This window comes from Meriones unguiculatus, chromosome 3, assembly GCF_030254825.1.
Source record: "Meriones unguiculatus strain TT.TT164.6M chromosome 3, Bangor_MerUng_6.1, whole genome shotgun sequence".
In the NCBI taxonomy this organism is placed as follows: Eukaryota; Metazoa; Chordata; class Mammalia; order Rodentia; family Muridae; genus Meriones; species Meriones unguiculatus.
The window spans coordinates 19,448,839-19,463,585 of record NC_083351.1 but is presented as its reverse complement, the minus strand read 5'-3'; the positions used below and the strand labels follow the sequence as shown (position 1 = coordinate 19,463,585).

Here is a 14,747-nt window from a genome sequence, read left to right as displayed (position 1 = left end):
GAGATGCATGCTTAGGGACAAGTGCGGGCTACTCTTTCCCACAGGTTGGTTCTGCTCTGCCGACCAGGTTGGTCTCTAACTCCTAGCTCAAGGGATGCTCCTGCGGCAGCCTCCAGAGCTGCTGGAATGCTACAGGTTTACTAATTTGGGGGTGACTTGGGGTGGCCTTAAAAATCACTATTTCACTAAGGACGATCCTCCTGCTTCCACTTCCCAGATGCTGCTATTGCAAGTGTGTGCCACTGTGCCCAGCTTCACAGTACAATTTTAAAAGGACTCTTCTGAGTTCGTTGCATGCTAAAACAGCACCCTCTTCAAGGTCTGAAGTAGGGACTGGCGAGATGGAGATGCATCATCTGCTAAGAGCCCTTGTTGATCTTATAGAGGATCCAGATTGGATTCCCAGCACCCACAAAGGGGCTTACAGTGACCTTAACTCCAGTTCCAGGGGGGTCTGATGCCCTCTTCTGACTTCCCTAGGCACACACATGGCATACATAAACACAGGCAAAAATGTTCATATGCATAACAAAGAAAATAAATCTTTTTGCTTTGTATTGGTTTTTTGAGACAGGGTCTTACTATGCAGCTCTGGCTAGCCTGATACTCACTAGATTGAGGTTGGCCCCAAACAAGACAGTTTTTTTTTGTTGTTGTTTTTTCTCTTCAAGACAGAGTCTCTCTCTGTAGACCAGGCTGGCGTTGAACTCACAGAGATCTGCCTGCCTCTGCCTCCTGAGTACTGGGATTAAAGGTGTGTGCCACGACATCCAGCTAAAAAAGTAATCTCAAAGAAACAAGTAGAATAACTCTTGAGGCATAATTTTGACTCCCAATCGGGAGATTTATTCCACCAAAAAAAGATCAGAGATTTAATTTTGGGGGGTAGTGGGAGAGGCAGAGGATGGGGCAAGGTCTTGTCCTATAATAGCTACCCGACTTGGTACTTAATACGTTGCCCAAGCTAGCCTCAAACTTGTAGCAATCCTCCTTCCCTGTAGTATTGGGACTGCCCTACTCCCTTTCAGTGTCAAAGACTGTCTTCAGGTACTTTAGGTGCCCCAACCCCACCCCAAGACAGGGTTTCTCTGTGTTACCCTGGCTCTCCTGGAACTCATGCTGTAGACCGGGCTGGCCTCCAACTGCCTGCCTCTGCCTCTCAAGTGCTGGGATTAAAGGCATGTACCACCACCACCACCCAGCTATAGGGTTTTAAAAAATTAATAGTTCAGGTAAATTAATGGGTCATAGGAGAATCAGAATGGTGCTTCTAATTTCAACCTTCTATCCAATAAGGTTGAGTTCCCTTGGACTTGAGTAAGGGGGTGGCTAAACTGTCCATTAACACCCTCCTCTACAGAGCTTGTATTTCACCTGATTCCTTCCATACCTTGGAACCTAAGAAGAATGTTCTGGTTTCTAAACATTGAGACTAGAGTCATCTAGAACATGTTTTTAGTGACAGAGGAGAGTCCATTCCAACACATTTCTAGTGAGTAACCCCAAACCAGCATGGCTAACTGCAAAGTCATCTCTTTAACCTGTGTGAACGGAAACTGCCCCTCGTTTATAACAATGAACGCTCCGAGACAAGAGGAGAGGATCCCGTGGGGATTCCACCAGAGGCCTTTCAATATCCCTCCTGAACTCACACACCTTGTGTGCTCTGTAATTCTATGAGGACATACAAAAACACAACATAATTCTATTAAAACTTGGACAGTTTATGTGGAAACAAGTATTGCAAGCTGAGTACAGCTCGCATGAACCATAGGTTCAACCTGCAGCAAGAGTTGCTCTGTAGTTTTGTTATCCTTGCTTTGGTTTGGGTTTTTTGAAACAAAGTTTCACGCAACCCAGGCTGGTCTCAAACTCACTACATAGCAGAGGATGACCATAAGCTACTGATCCTCTCCCTTCTACCTCCCAAGGTCAGAAACTGCAGACAAGAACCATCACATTCAAGTCTCTTGGGGTGTTTGTTTTGAGACAAGAGTCTCACTAGGTAGTCCAGGCTGGGCTTGAATTTTCAAGCCCCTTGGCTGAGCCTCCAGAGCGCTGGGATTACAGTGCTAATGCACTGTTGCTCTGTAGTTATTCTTGAGACAAAAAGTGACCATCAAAAGGTGCTTGCCCTGCAAGCCTGGTTACCTGAGTCCAATCTATATATAGACCCCATCCACGTAAAGGTGAAAAAGAAAGAATTCCATAAAATCCTCCAGCCTCCAACCACACCCATACCACAGCACAAGCACCCCCCTTCCGACATCCTGCATACAGAATAATAAATTTTTAAAAACTTGAAGTGAGCGTGAAGCCAGGCATAGAGGCACAAGTATGTAAGTCAGTACCCTGGGGGTGGAAGCAGAAGGGTCAGGGAATCAAAGTCATCCTGTTACCTAAGAAGGCTAAACCTACACAAGACCTTTGTCAAAAAAAAAAAAAAAAAAAAAAAAAAAAGGCGGGGGAAGGGGTGCTTGACAAGATAGCTCTGCAGGTAAAGTCAGACTATTGTTGCCAAACACGAAAACCTGAGATTGGTCCTCAGAAGCCGAGAACCAAACCCCGTGTTGTCCTCTGAGCTCCAGGAGTACACCATGGTATGCTCACGACTGGTGTGTGCAGACGCATAAATGTATTTTTTTATTTTTTTTGAGACATGGGTTTACATGTAGCCCTGGCTGTCCTGGAACTTGTGATGTAGCAGAACTCAAACTCAGATATCTGCCTGCCTCTGCCTTCCAAGTGAGTGCTGATGGCATGTGCCATCATGACAAGTACTAAATCTGAACTTTAAAATCTCAGCCCAGGAGAGGCAGAAGCAGAAATATAACACACAAGTGTAAAGTCAGTCTAGTCTACACAGCAAACTCCAGTAAAACCAGAGCTACAAAGCTAGATCCCAAGGAGGAAAAATTATTTTAAAGAAAAAAAAAAAAAAAAAAAAGCCATCAGTTTGGTGTAACGATCCAAGTACAAGGGCATCAAGACGGGACTACTACTAAAAGTTCAAGGCCAGCCTGAGCCACATAGTGAGTTCAAAGCTAACATGGGCTACATAGTGAGCCCCAGTGTTGAGAGGCAGAGGCAGATGGGTCTCTGTGAATTTGAGGCCAGCCACGACTATGTAAGACCCAATCTATAAAGCAAGCAAGCCAGGTGATTGTGGCAGCAGCACACGCCATTAATACCAGTAGAGGCAGGTGGATCTCTTTGAGTTTGAGGCCACCTTGGTCTACACAGATTTCAGGACAGCCAGGACTACACAGAGATACCCTGTCTCAAAGACAAAACAATTCAAGGCCAGCCTAGTCTACAGAGTGAGTTCGAGGATAGCCAGAGCTACACAGAGAAACCCAGTGTCAAAAAAAACAAACCAAACAAACAAACAAAAAAACAATCAAAAGACCAAAAACAAAACAAAAAACATCTCTAAGTTGCAACTTTATTACTTAAGCACAAAACTCATTAAATCCACCCCTTTGTTATGTACTCAGTAGCTGAGCCAAAGTGAACTCACATATAATAAACCCAAGGTCATTACCCAGAACTTTTGCAGGAAGTATCCAAAGGAAATGAAGTTCTATATGGATCACAAATTGGAAAATTCTACGTAAGTGTTTGGAGGAATAAATGGATATGTTTTTTTAAAGTTATCCATCCCTCTAGAATCTAAGGAAACAAAACAGGGCCCAAACTAACCTTATTGAAGCTCAGGAGAATGTAGCTAATCACTGAACTGGATTAAGCATAACTAAGCATAAATGAAAAACAAGTTATTATATGACTTAAAAATTAGGAGCGACAGGCCCAAACCCTTATGAAAAGGTTCCATCATACTAGCCAAGGCAAAGGCTGGGCAGATGGGAAGAATCTCCAGATTCTTCCTGGCTTCCTAGACACCATGACAGGTCTCATTAAGAAAGTTCAAGGTTTCCCTGCTCCTTGGACAGCCAGGCCTTCCTTCCTCTGATCCCTAGATCAAGACCCTTGGGTAAGATCCTGCCCTCATTTCTCTTTCCTTTCAACTAGAGGACACCTGGCCAATTTCCCCGTCATTTCTGAAAGCAAGGGGTACCCTCTTTCCAGCAATAATTCTCAGCACCCCTCATAACCACAGGCTCCCCTCATTCCCCGAGGCAGAGGACCACCCTGCTCTCCACCTGGAGACCGGAGGTGCCCCAGATTTGAAGCCTCGGGTGGACCCTTCTCCTTCCTACAGGCCCTCATCTTGGGAAGGGCGCTCCTTCCTCCCCTAGCACTCGGAAGGACCTGCCTCCTCGTCCCTGGGTCCGGTGGCCGAGGCCTTTTCCCCCTGGCCAAGGCTGGACCGTACTCCCTACACTCAGCACCGCCGCCGCCTCGGGCGCGTCGACCCCTCCCCCGGGCGCGACCCAGCCCCTCGGCGTCGGGCCCGAGCCGCCAGACCCCGCATTTGGGGGGGCACCCCGGCTCCCCCCGGGCCCTCCGCGAGGACTTCCGGGCCCCTCGGTCCGGGGGCGCCGAGCCTCCCCCCGCCGGCCCCGCCCGGCACGCGGCTCGCGGGCCCCGGAGCCCAGGCCCGGCCGGCCTCGCTGGGGGCGGCCCGGCTGCTCGGGCGGACCCAGCGGCAGCGTCCCCCCAACCCCCCCCCGCGGCGCCGCGACGTCCGCTCGCTCCCCGGCGGCGGCGGCGGCACGCACAGGGCGTGGGGAGGCGCCCGCGGAGGCAGCAGCCCCCCGCCCCCTGCGCGCCCGCCCGCCCTCGCCGGCCGCCGCGCGGCCCCCGCGCCCGCCCCCCCCCGCCCCCAGCCCTCGCCGCGCCCGCGCCGCGCGCCCACCCCTCCCCCTCCTCACCGTCTCCGTCGGGCGGGCGGGCGGCGAGCGGCCAGGGCGGGCGGGCGACGGAGCATGCGCACAAGCCGCCACGGCTACCGCCGCCACCGCCGCCGCCAAGCCGGGCTCCAACACTTCCGGCCGCCGCCGAGGGCGAGCCGCCGCCTTAAAGGGGACGCGTCCCTATTGTGGGCCGCTCAGCCGAGCGATTCGGGCGGCCCGTGAGCGTAGGTTTTCGGCTGTTGAGAGGGGGTGTCAGAGAACTCGTGGGAGAGCCCAGGCACTGAATAAGGCTTAGATGCAGAAATCAGCTCGTCTTGGCCCTTCTGGGGGCTTTTCTCTCCCCATAGTTTGTGCCGGCGCTTGCACTTTATCAGGTTACCAAAGCAGAATAAAGAGCTGTGGCTGAGCATAGATCAGTAACCCCTTCCTGCGTCCAAACCATGGCTCTTTGAAGACCCAGGCTTTCCCGCTTGTGCGGGTTCTGGGTTCAAGTTTGGTCTTCCTTGGAAAGTGTACAACTGTAGAGTGACTTGCGAACTCTAAGCCTCTTAGTTTCTGTAAGGAATATATCGACAATATACAGTGAAATAATACTTGAAAAGTACGCAGAGAAGTTTGGGGGGGCAGTAATATTAACAAGCATTAAAACAGTGTCGTGGCGCTGGAGAAATGGCTGAGGTTAAGAGCACTGGCTGTTCTTTCAAAGATGCTGAGTTTCAATTCCCAGCAACCACATGGTGGCTCATAACCATCTACAATGAGACCTGGTGCCCTCTTCTGGCATGCAGTCACACATGCAGGCAGGACACTGTGTACATAATAAGTAAATCTAAAAAAAAAAAAAAAAGCCTTTAAAACAGTGTGGTCAGGCCTTGGCGAAGATGCTTTTGGTTTAGAGAGCAATGTTATTCTACCTTTCACTCTCATCATTAAGCATGAACATCCAGGCATGGTGGTACACCCCATTATCCCTGCAGAGTTCCTGGACAGCCTGGTCTACATAATGGGTTTTAGGCCAGACAAGGCTGCAGAGTGAGACCTTGTCTCAAAAAAACCAAGCAAAAAGAAGAGATGATGGGTGTGAGGAGGGAAGTGGGTCACTCACACTAAATAAATGTCGTTTTTAAAGATATATAAAGGTTTTAACAGGATTTTTTTTTTTTTTGAAAGCAAGCAGGAAAAAATTCTGTTTTTGCTGAGGACCTGAGTGGGTTCCCAGCACTCATGTGAGTGGCTCCTTATCACCTGTAACTCTTTTCTCTAGGATCCAACTCCTATTCTGGCCTCCAGAGTGACACTGTATTCACATGAACGCACACACACACACACACACACACACACACACTTAAAAATAAGAAATAAGATCTTTAGCTCACCCCACCCATGGCCAGGAATCAAACTACAGAACTAGATTGCCTCGTGAGACAACTGGAATTCCAGACTTGGTGTTAGCAGCCTGAGAACATGGCCGGGTCACACCTCCCTTAACCCTGATGTCTTCACGGTTGGTTGCCCCACTCTGCTCAGTAAAAGAGGACTCAGTACTGTGTTAAGTCTGTGTGTTTGTGGAACCAACACTATCGTAGATGATGACCTGGAATTCCTGCCCCTCCTGCCTCTGCCTTTCAAGTGCTGGATTACACACCAACATATCATGCCCAGGTTCTGAGGTGCTTGAAGGTGGACCCAGGGCTTTGCAAATGCTAGCCAAGTATTCTACCAATTGGGCGATATCACCAGCCTCTAGTCTTTTGCTTGTTTGTTTTTAAGATTTATTTAGTCTGTGGGATATGGGATCTATCTATGGGACCACCAAAGTAAAAGCAAACAGCATTACCTGAGAAGAATGAGCATAACAGAAAGAGGGTGGGAGGCAGGTGCCCAGACTTAGCACCAAGGCTTAAGGAACCCTCAGTGGCCAGCCTGTTGGGTAGCGTGGGTTCTTGGGCAGAGGGAGAGAGGAATTCCACAGGGCAGACTGGAAGTTCCTAGGAGGAGATGATGTCGACAATATCAGAGATGCAGATAACTGGAATAGGGGAAAGGAGCGGCCATTGGGTTTAGCATCTGAGAGCTGATCCCGCTGGGGTGGAGTCCTTTCTGAGGCTGGGCAGGAGGGTAGATGGCAGCAAATGGAGCATGTGCAGAAAACACTGAGTAGAGACAACTCTCATTTATTTATTTAGCAGCAATGAAGGGAACAAAAAGGTAACGATGACTGTTTTGGCTTTAAGAGGAAAGTGATGTGAAAGATTGCCCCACCATCACCACTTAATCATTCTTCCTGTAACTAAATGTTCACTGTGGAAAGCTGCAGAATGCATAAAGGATGGAAAAACACAGACTGTACTTCTATTTATAACTGACATACTTCCTTCCAATATTTTTCTATTAATTTTCCTTGTTTAACTTCATGATTTATTATAAATACACAATTCTGAATTATTATATATATACATATATATATATAATATATATGTATATATATATATATATATATAAAGTTCACTAAACAGTGTTTCTTAAGCATTGAAGAGGTGTTAGTTTCAACTTGGTTTTGTTTTGTGGGGCTGGAATCCAAACCCAGTGTCTGGTGCAAGCTAAGAAAGTGCTTCACAGTCCAGCTCAGTGGTGCTCGCCCACAATCTCTGCTGCTAGGGAGATTGAGGCACAAAAATCACAAATTCAAGTCAGTCTGAGTTACACAGTGAGTTCAAGGCCAGTCTGGGTAACCTGAGGAAAGTCTGTTTGAAAATAAAAAGTAGCAGAGGACCCCGATGGTAGAGCACGTGATTAGCGTGTGTATGAAGTGCTAGCTTCATCCCCTAGGAACCCCATCAAACACAGCCACAAAGGGGTAAAAAGATACTTGGTGCCCAATCTAGTTTTGTCCTACCTTCCAACATGCTTGCGTTCTGATAACTGATTTTGTTAGGAGAGTATTTTGTTTATTTGAATGAAAAGGGAAGCTGAACAATGGAAAAGCCAAATTCTCTGAAGGGGCGTCTATCGGGAGACAGTATTCACGTAGCAGGGCACTGCAGATGACCTCAGGCAGCATCTTTGGAAGGAGGAGGATGGAGACTTGAATGTTTTAAGTGTATCTATCTGATTTTGTTTGACATAGGATCTTCCCCAGCTCCTATAAATACATTTTATTTTTAATTTATTTTTATGTATATTTGGTATTTGGCATACATCTATGTCTGTGTGAGGAAGTAGAATCCACTGGAATTTGAGTTACAGACCAGACAGTTGTGAGCTGCCATGTGGATGCTGGGAATTGAACCAGAGTCTTCTGGAAGATCAGCCAACGCTCCTAACTGCCGTCCCTCCAGTCCCATAAATACATTTTTAATGCCCATATAATGCTAATACCTGGACAGGCTAGGCTAAGAAGTGTTCTGCGTTTGAGACTGGCCTGGGCTGCACAGCAAGTTCTAATCCATCTCATTAGATACTGTCTCAGGAAGTAATTAAAAAAAAAAAAAGGCACAGTTGGCACATACCTGTAATCAAAGCAACTCAGGGAGGCAGAAGCAGATGGATTGCTGTGAGTTCAAAGCCAGCATGGTCTACAAAGTGAGTCTAGGACAGCCAAGGTTACACAGAGAAACCCCGTCTCAAAAAACAAACAAAACAAAACTGAACCCATCCTCTTCTCTATACTCCTGCTTGGTCTTGACATCCTCATAGGGCTCTGTTACAGCCAGAGCCTCCTGGTGGCCTTCCCACTTCCTGACCTGATGCCCTAGTATTAAGTCTTCTAATGCCGCACAGGTCCTTAGGATAAAACTTGAACTTCTCTTCTATCTACCTGACCTCTTGACTTGGTTTCTTTCTGTCCCTCTGCTGCCTCACACTGGCCTCTCCCTGCCCCCAACCTGCCACTGAACTGCACCCCAGCCCCACAGTGGCCCTCTCACTTATTTGAACACAGGGAGTCCATGGCATTTGAAGGAATGCAGTTTCCCCACTTGAGATGCTCCTCCCAGTCTTCAGCTGCCTCTTTCCCAGGATTGAGGCCTTTCCTGTCCTCACTGTCCTCAAGGACACTCTTTTCCACATCTCTTTTAATGTCCTTACCCATACCTGACAGAGCTCCCACCTGCCTGTACCTGCTCCCCCTCCCCAACACACACCCTCTCTGTGAGGGCAAGGACAGGTTGTCAGTCACAGAGGACAACCTGGTGCACAGAATGCTCAGAGTAATGTGTCCCTAAGGACTACTGCACTTCTGTTCCTACCTTCCCAACCCCCACAGCTTGCACCTCCCTTCTGTATCATCCACACCCTCAGAAAGCAGAAACTAGTAACAGATGGGGAGTGAATCAGAAAAGAAGGCAGAATCAGAAAGGGAGGAAGCTCTGCCAGTTGGTGAAGAAAAAAAAAAAAATCCAGAGACTAATGCAGATGGAGACAGGTGAGTCACTGCCCCATCCACCCCGGGGCCATCTGCACTCCAGTGCAGGACCAAAGGGAAAGCTGACTTCCGGCCTAAGAGTCAGGGTCAAAGTCAAGAAGCCAAGTCCTGCTGGCACAGTGCTCGTGAAACTCCGCTTCAACCTCAGGATCATAATATGTAACAGGGAGATGGAGGTCAGGACTATTGGCCCACACCTTTAATCCCAGCACTCAGGAGCCAGGGTTAGGCAGATAGCTGTGAGTTCCAGGCCAGCCTGGTATACAGAGGGAGTACCAGGCCAGCCAGAGCTACCCAGAGAATCCCTGTCTCGAAAAGCCAAACCAAACAAACAAATGAAAAACAGAGAGAGAGAGAGAGAGAGAGATGCCAGTTGGAGCTGGGTGTTTGGCACAAATCTTTAATCCCACTATATCTCTATGGGTTCTAGGCAAGTCTTCTTTTTTTTTTTTTTTAAGATTTATTTATTATTTTTATAGTATTCTGCCTGCATGTGTGTCTGTAGGCCAGAAGAAGGCATCAGATCACATTGTAGATGGTTGTGAGCCACCATGTGGTTGCTGGGAATTGAACTCAGGACCTTTGGAAGAACAGCCAGTGCTCTTAACCTCTGAGCCATCTCGCCAGCCCCTAGGCAAGTCTTCTTAACACATTGAGCCTTTGTCTCAAAGTCCAAAAACACCACCAACAAAAAGATGACGTTCCAGCTGGTAGAATTATTAATATTCTACTGGCCCTTACCACCTACCTACCCACAGTGCTTCAGCGGCCCATGGGACCTTAGTCCACACCAGCTATTGAGCCCATGCCACACATGAAGCTTTGTCCACTGGAGTGTAAGCTCCCTGAGCCTGTGACTACCTCCTAGCCCAAGGCAGGAACATCAAAGCCCACAGGAGCTCCATATTCTTCATTCCTTCCTTCCCTGAGACAGGGTCTCACTAACAGAGATCTTGTCTACCTCTGCCTCTACAGCATATATATTTTTAAGACAGTGATTTGTTTAAATTTTATGCGTGTGTGCGTCTTTCTACATGTATGTTTGCATACCTCATTTGCACCTAGTGGAAAGGAGGCCAGGAGAGGTGGGAGGGCTGAGTATTGGAACTGAACAAGTGCTTTTTTTTTTTTTTTAAAGATTTACTTATTATTTACATAGTGTTCTGCCTGCACCTCAGGGGAGGGTACCAGGTGGTTGTAGCTGGTTGTGAGCCACCATGTGGTTACTGAGAACTGAACTCAGGACCTTTGGAAGAACGGCCAGTGCTCTTAACCTCTGAGCCGTCAAGCTTCAAGCTAGGTGCGATGGCTTACACCTGTAATCCCAACAGAGGCAGAGGCAGAAGCAGGCCGGTATCTGTGAGTTTGATGAGGCCAACCTGGTGTATATAGTGAGTTACAGAACAGCCAGACTACAGAGTGAGACCCTGTCTGTGTGTGTGTGTGTGTGTGTGTGTGTGTGTGTGTGTGTAAAACTTCAAAGATTTTTTGTTTGTTTTGGTTTCTCTGTGTAGCCTTGGCTGTCCTGGAACTCTCTTGTAGACCAGGCTGGCCTCAAACTCACAGAGATCTGCCTGCTCTGCCTCTCAAGTGCTGGGATCAAAGGCATGTGCCACCATTACCAGCTACTTCAAAGATGTTTAGTTTATTTACTGATTTATGGGGGAAAGGGACACACCGGGTCTGGCATATGAAGGTCAGAAGAAAACTCTACCATGTGAGCTCTTAAAATCCTCATGATCGGGGTTGGGGATTTAGCTCAGTGGTAGACCGCTTGATCGGGGTTGGGGATTTAGCTCAGTGGTAGACCGCTTAAGGCCCTGTTTCGTCCTCAGCTCTGGAAAAAAAATAAAAAAAATCCTTATGACCCCCATACGTGGCATACATGCACATACACATAAACAAAAATTAATCTAAGCACCCATGAAGCTGATCTCTGTGAGCTTAAGGCCAGGCTTGGTCTACAAAGAGAGAACACGGCCAGCCATTATGACTACACAGTAAGAACCTGTCTCAGAAATAAATAAAACAAAAAATTTAAAAGGGATATGGACAAATGTAATATATACACCAGAATCTGTAGGTGTTTTAAATATACATACGGTGTATGAAATGTGGATGGAAGGAGGAAATTTCACAAAGTCATTTCAAAGTGGGATATTCCTTTTGCCTGTAAAATCTAGTGAAACCTTCAGTTTTCTAATCTGTGAAGCAGAGCCATACCTACTTCTAAGAATCAGCTGAGAGGCTGGAGAAATGGCTTGTTGGATAAGAGCACGAGGTGCTCTTCCAGAGGTCCCAAGCTCAGTTCCCAGCACGTACGTACCTGTGGCTCAGATCTATCCTCAACTCCAATCCCAGGGAACCCAATGCCCTCTTTACCAAACACACACGCAGGAAAAAAACAGCTGGAGAGACGGGCTAGCTCAGAGGTGGAGAGCACTTGGCTACTCGCAGAAGTCTCCAGTTTATTTCCAGTACCTACATGACAGAACACCAGGATAAACCACATAAGTATGATAAACCCCATGATTATCCCATGATAAACTACATACCTATGCTATGTATTGGTAAGCGGTTCTTTACAAAATACTTCAACGACAGACTCCAAACCGCTTTCCCTTTTTCTTATAAGGGAAAAACAGAATACAACACAGTTTACACCTTGGGATGGGCATAACACCGTCCTTCTTTCTTTCTACATGAAAGAACAGGCGCCGGGACCAACGATCACCAGCTGCCCAAGTACCAAAAAATTATGCTTCCGAAATCTCTTGATGTCGATTCCGCACGCAGAGCAATCGAGTTGCCCTACGTGTGCCACTCACGACAGAAGCCCTTTTTGCCGGGGCGCGGCCGGCGGCAGAGGGGCGTTGTCAGCGGACCCATCTCAGGGTGAAGGTGAGCGCGGGGTCGGGCCAACTCCCAAGCTTACGTTACCGAAACCAAGGAGAGAGCTCTCGACTCTTCCGAGGCCCAGAAATGCCTTCACAAAGTAAACCGTGGTCCTTCTGAGTTTTGTATAGAAGAAAAGGAAGGGCCGGGAGTCGATATGCAAATGAGAACAGTGCTTGCCGGGAAAGCGCTGGCGGACGCGGAGGGAAAGGCAGGCGGCGCGGCTGCCAATAGCAGCTGCTCCCAGCTCGCGGTGGGAAGATCCTCCCGGGGAAATCCGGCTCTTGAACCAGGGGATGCTTAATGGAGATGTACGGTGCCCCAACCTATCGAAACTGAAAATGTGCAGTGTAGTGACGCTCGTGGCCGTCCAGCCTGGACGTTAGGTTGTCATATGGGTGCTGGGAATTGAACGCGGGTCTTCTGACAGACGCATAGGAGCCTGTGGCTGTAAAAGCAAAACCGGAGCAACTGGATGGTCTAGGACCTAGATTTCAGGTTTCGGGGAGGGACTTTAATGAAAAAAACAAAAAACGACCAGGACCCCGTGCCAACATGGAAGAACACTTTATTCTGATGAAATAAGATGTATTTTTTTAAAGTAAGTTCGGTATGGTGGCTCATGCCTGTAATTTCTGCGTTCAGGAGGCTGACACAGGAGCATTACAGCAAATTCTAGTTTGGCTGGGATACATGTTGAGTTCCAGGCCAGCCTGGGCTACAATGACACCCTATCACAACAACAACAACAACAACAACAAAAACACTGGACTGCCACGACTCCCAGGTCGGCCTGAGTTACACGGGAATCCTGTATCAGAAGACAAAAATCACCCCAAAGACGACAGATAGACTTTAACTTAGGATGTTTCAGCCCCCAAGCCAAGAGATCACCATCTTGGAGTGTTCAGCTGAGGCAAAAGACCACCCCAGGGCTGGAGAAATGGCTGGGAGGTTAAAAGCACTGTCAGCTCTTCCAGAGGTCCTGAGTTCAATTCCCAGCAACCATCTATAATGAGATCTGGTGCCCTCTTCTGGCATGCAGGTCTACATAAAGACAAAACATTGCATACATCGTAAATAAATCTTTAAAAAAAATAAAAAAATAAAACAAAAACAACCCAGTTTGTTGACTGTTTATAACCCCTCGAGGGGGTGGGAAACTTACCTGAGTATCCAGCTGCTCCAGAATGAACCACCAATCCCAGCCTTCCTTTTTTTTTTTTCCAGAGCCGAGGACCGAAGAGGGCACCAGATTTCATTATAGATGGTTGTGAGCCACTATGTGGTTGCTGGGAATTGAACTCAGGAACTTTGGAAGAGCAGCTAGCCAATGCTTTTAACCTTTGAGCCATCTCTCCAGCCCCAGCCTTCCTTAATTGTATGTGGTGTTCAGGAAAGTTTTGGCATATAAATCAAGGAACACTAGGGGAGGGGATGTATCTATGCATATGGATAGGACAGCCATTATCCATGCTGAGTAAAGGTCTGGGGGACAAATTACTCACACCCCTGTTGGTAACCCCCTTAACTGACTGCCCAGAGTAAACTTCAGTGGAATCATGCCTCAGATTAACACTCGGACCTTGGAAAAAAAGGTAGGCTTTATGTCTCCTCCAAGGAAGGACTCTTAGCAAGTGTTTCATCATGTAGTCCAGGATTGAACTTTAATACCTGCTGCTTCAGCCTCCAGGGTGCTCTTAAAGAATGAATTGGGGGGGGGGGAGCTTATACTGCTGCTTGTCTATACCACCTGATCCAGCTTCCAGAGTGACAGGATTCCTGGAATGTCCAAGTAAGCCTTGGTTTACTGTTTGTCTGGGCCAGAGGTCAATGTCTCATGTTTTTCCTCAATCACTGTCATTCCTGAGACAAGGTCTTCAACTCATGAAGAATGGCCAACAAGCGCCAGGGAGCCTGCTGTTTTCAGCTCCCAGAGCCTATAGGCACCAGTCTGGCCCAGCTTTTTCAGAGGAGGCTGGGGATGAAATGCAGATCTTTATGTTTGTACATCAAGTTCTTTACCCACTTGGTGAGCCATTCCCCCACCCTTTGCTGTTTTTACATTAAAAGCTGTGTGCAGAAGGAAAGCCAGACACAATGGCATATGCATACTTTTTCAAACAAGAAATATAAACTGTTGGACATTATACTTCAATAATAATGTATGGCGTCCCTCCCCTTTAAAAAGTGAAATGTGCAAAAGGTGATACATAAACAGCTCTTACACTGCAAAACAAAGAGGTGTGGTGGAAACTGGTGGGAGCTATCAACTGTCCATCAAGGGATTTTTCTATAATGCAAGTGTTTGTTTTGTTCCCACACCTTTTATTTGACAACATGCTCTGGCTAGCCTGCAGACAAGGCTGGCCTCAAACTCAGATTTACCTGCCTCTACCTCCCGAGTGTGGGGATCAAAGACATAAGCCAACATGCCGTATCACCAGTATTTGCATCTCACACCTCAGCTTCCACAAACACTGAATAAAGTCCTTCTACTTCACTGCCTCTCCCTGTCACCTGCCAAGCTTCAGCCACGCTGGCTATCTCAGTCCATGAGTAAGCTCTCTTTACTCAGAGCATTGGCTCAGGAGCCGCCACCGCCATCACTC

The 14,747-nt window shown here is 47.6% G+C and overlaps 1 protein-coding gene and 1 non-coding gene across 7 annotated transcripts in view; both read right to left on the bottom strand.

Moving 5' to 3' along the window:
* Gmeb1 (glucocorticoid modulatory element binding protein 1) overlaps positions 1 to 4,945 on the bottom strand; it is a 38,836-nt gene extending 33,891 nt beyond the window's left edge. For 2 of the 6 annotated variants that reach the window (XM_021651400.2, XM_021651403.2), the window contains exon 1: positions 3,703 to 4,598. The gene's annotated coding sequence lies outside the window, so the exon portion shown is untranslated. Of the gene's footprint in view, positions 1 to 611; positions 2,409 to 3,702; positions 4,599 to 4,835 lie in introns of those variants that run through there. The other 4 variants (XM_021651398.2, XM_021651399.2, XM_060379400.1 and 1 more) reach the window with 4 other exon arrangements.
* A 7,005-nt stretch (positions 4,946 to 11,950) lies between these two features.
* On the bottom strand, positions 11,951 to 12,084 carry LOC132653327 (U11 spliceosomal RNA). The gene has a single exon (XR_009591095.1). It is a non-coding gene; the product is annotated as a U11 spliceosomal RNA (small nuclear RNA).
* Positions 12,085 to 14,747: the final 2,663 nt, after the last annotated feature.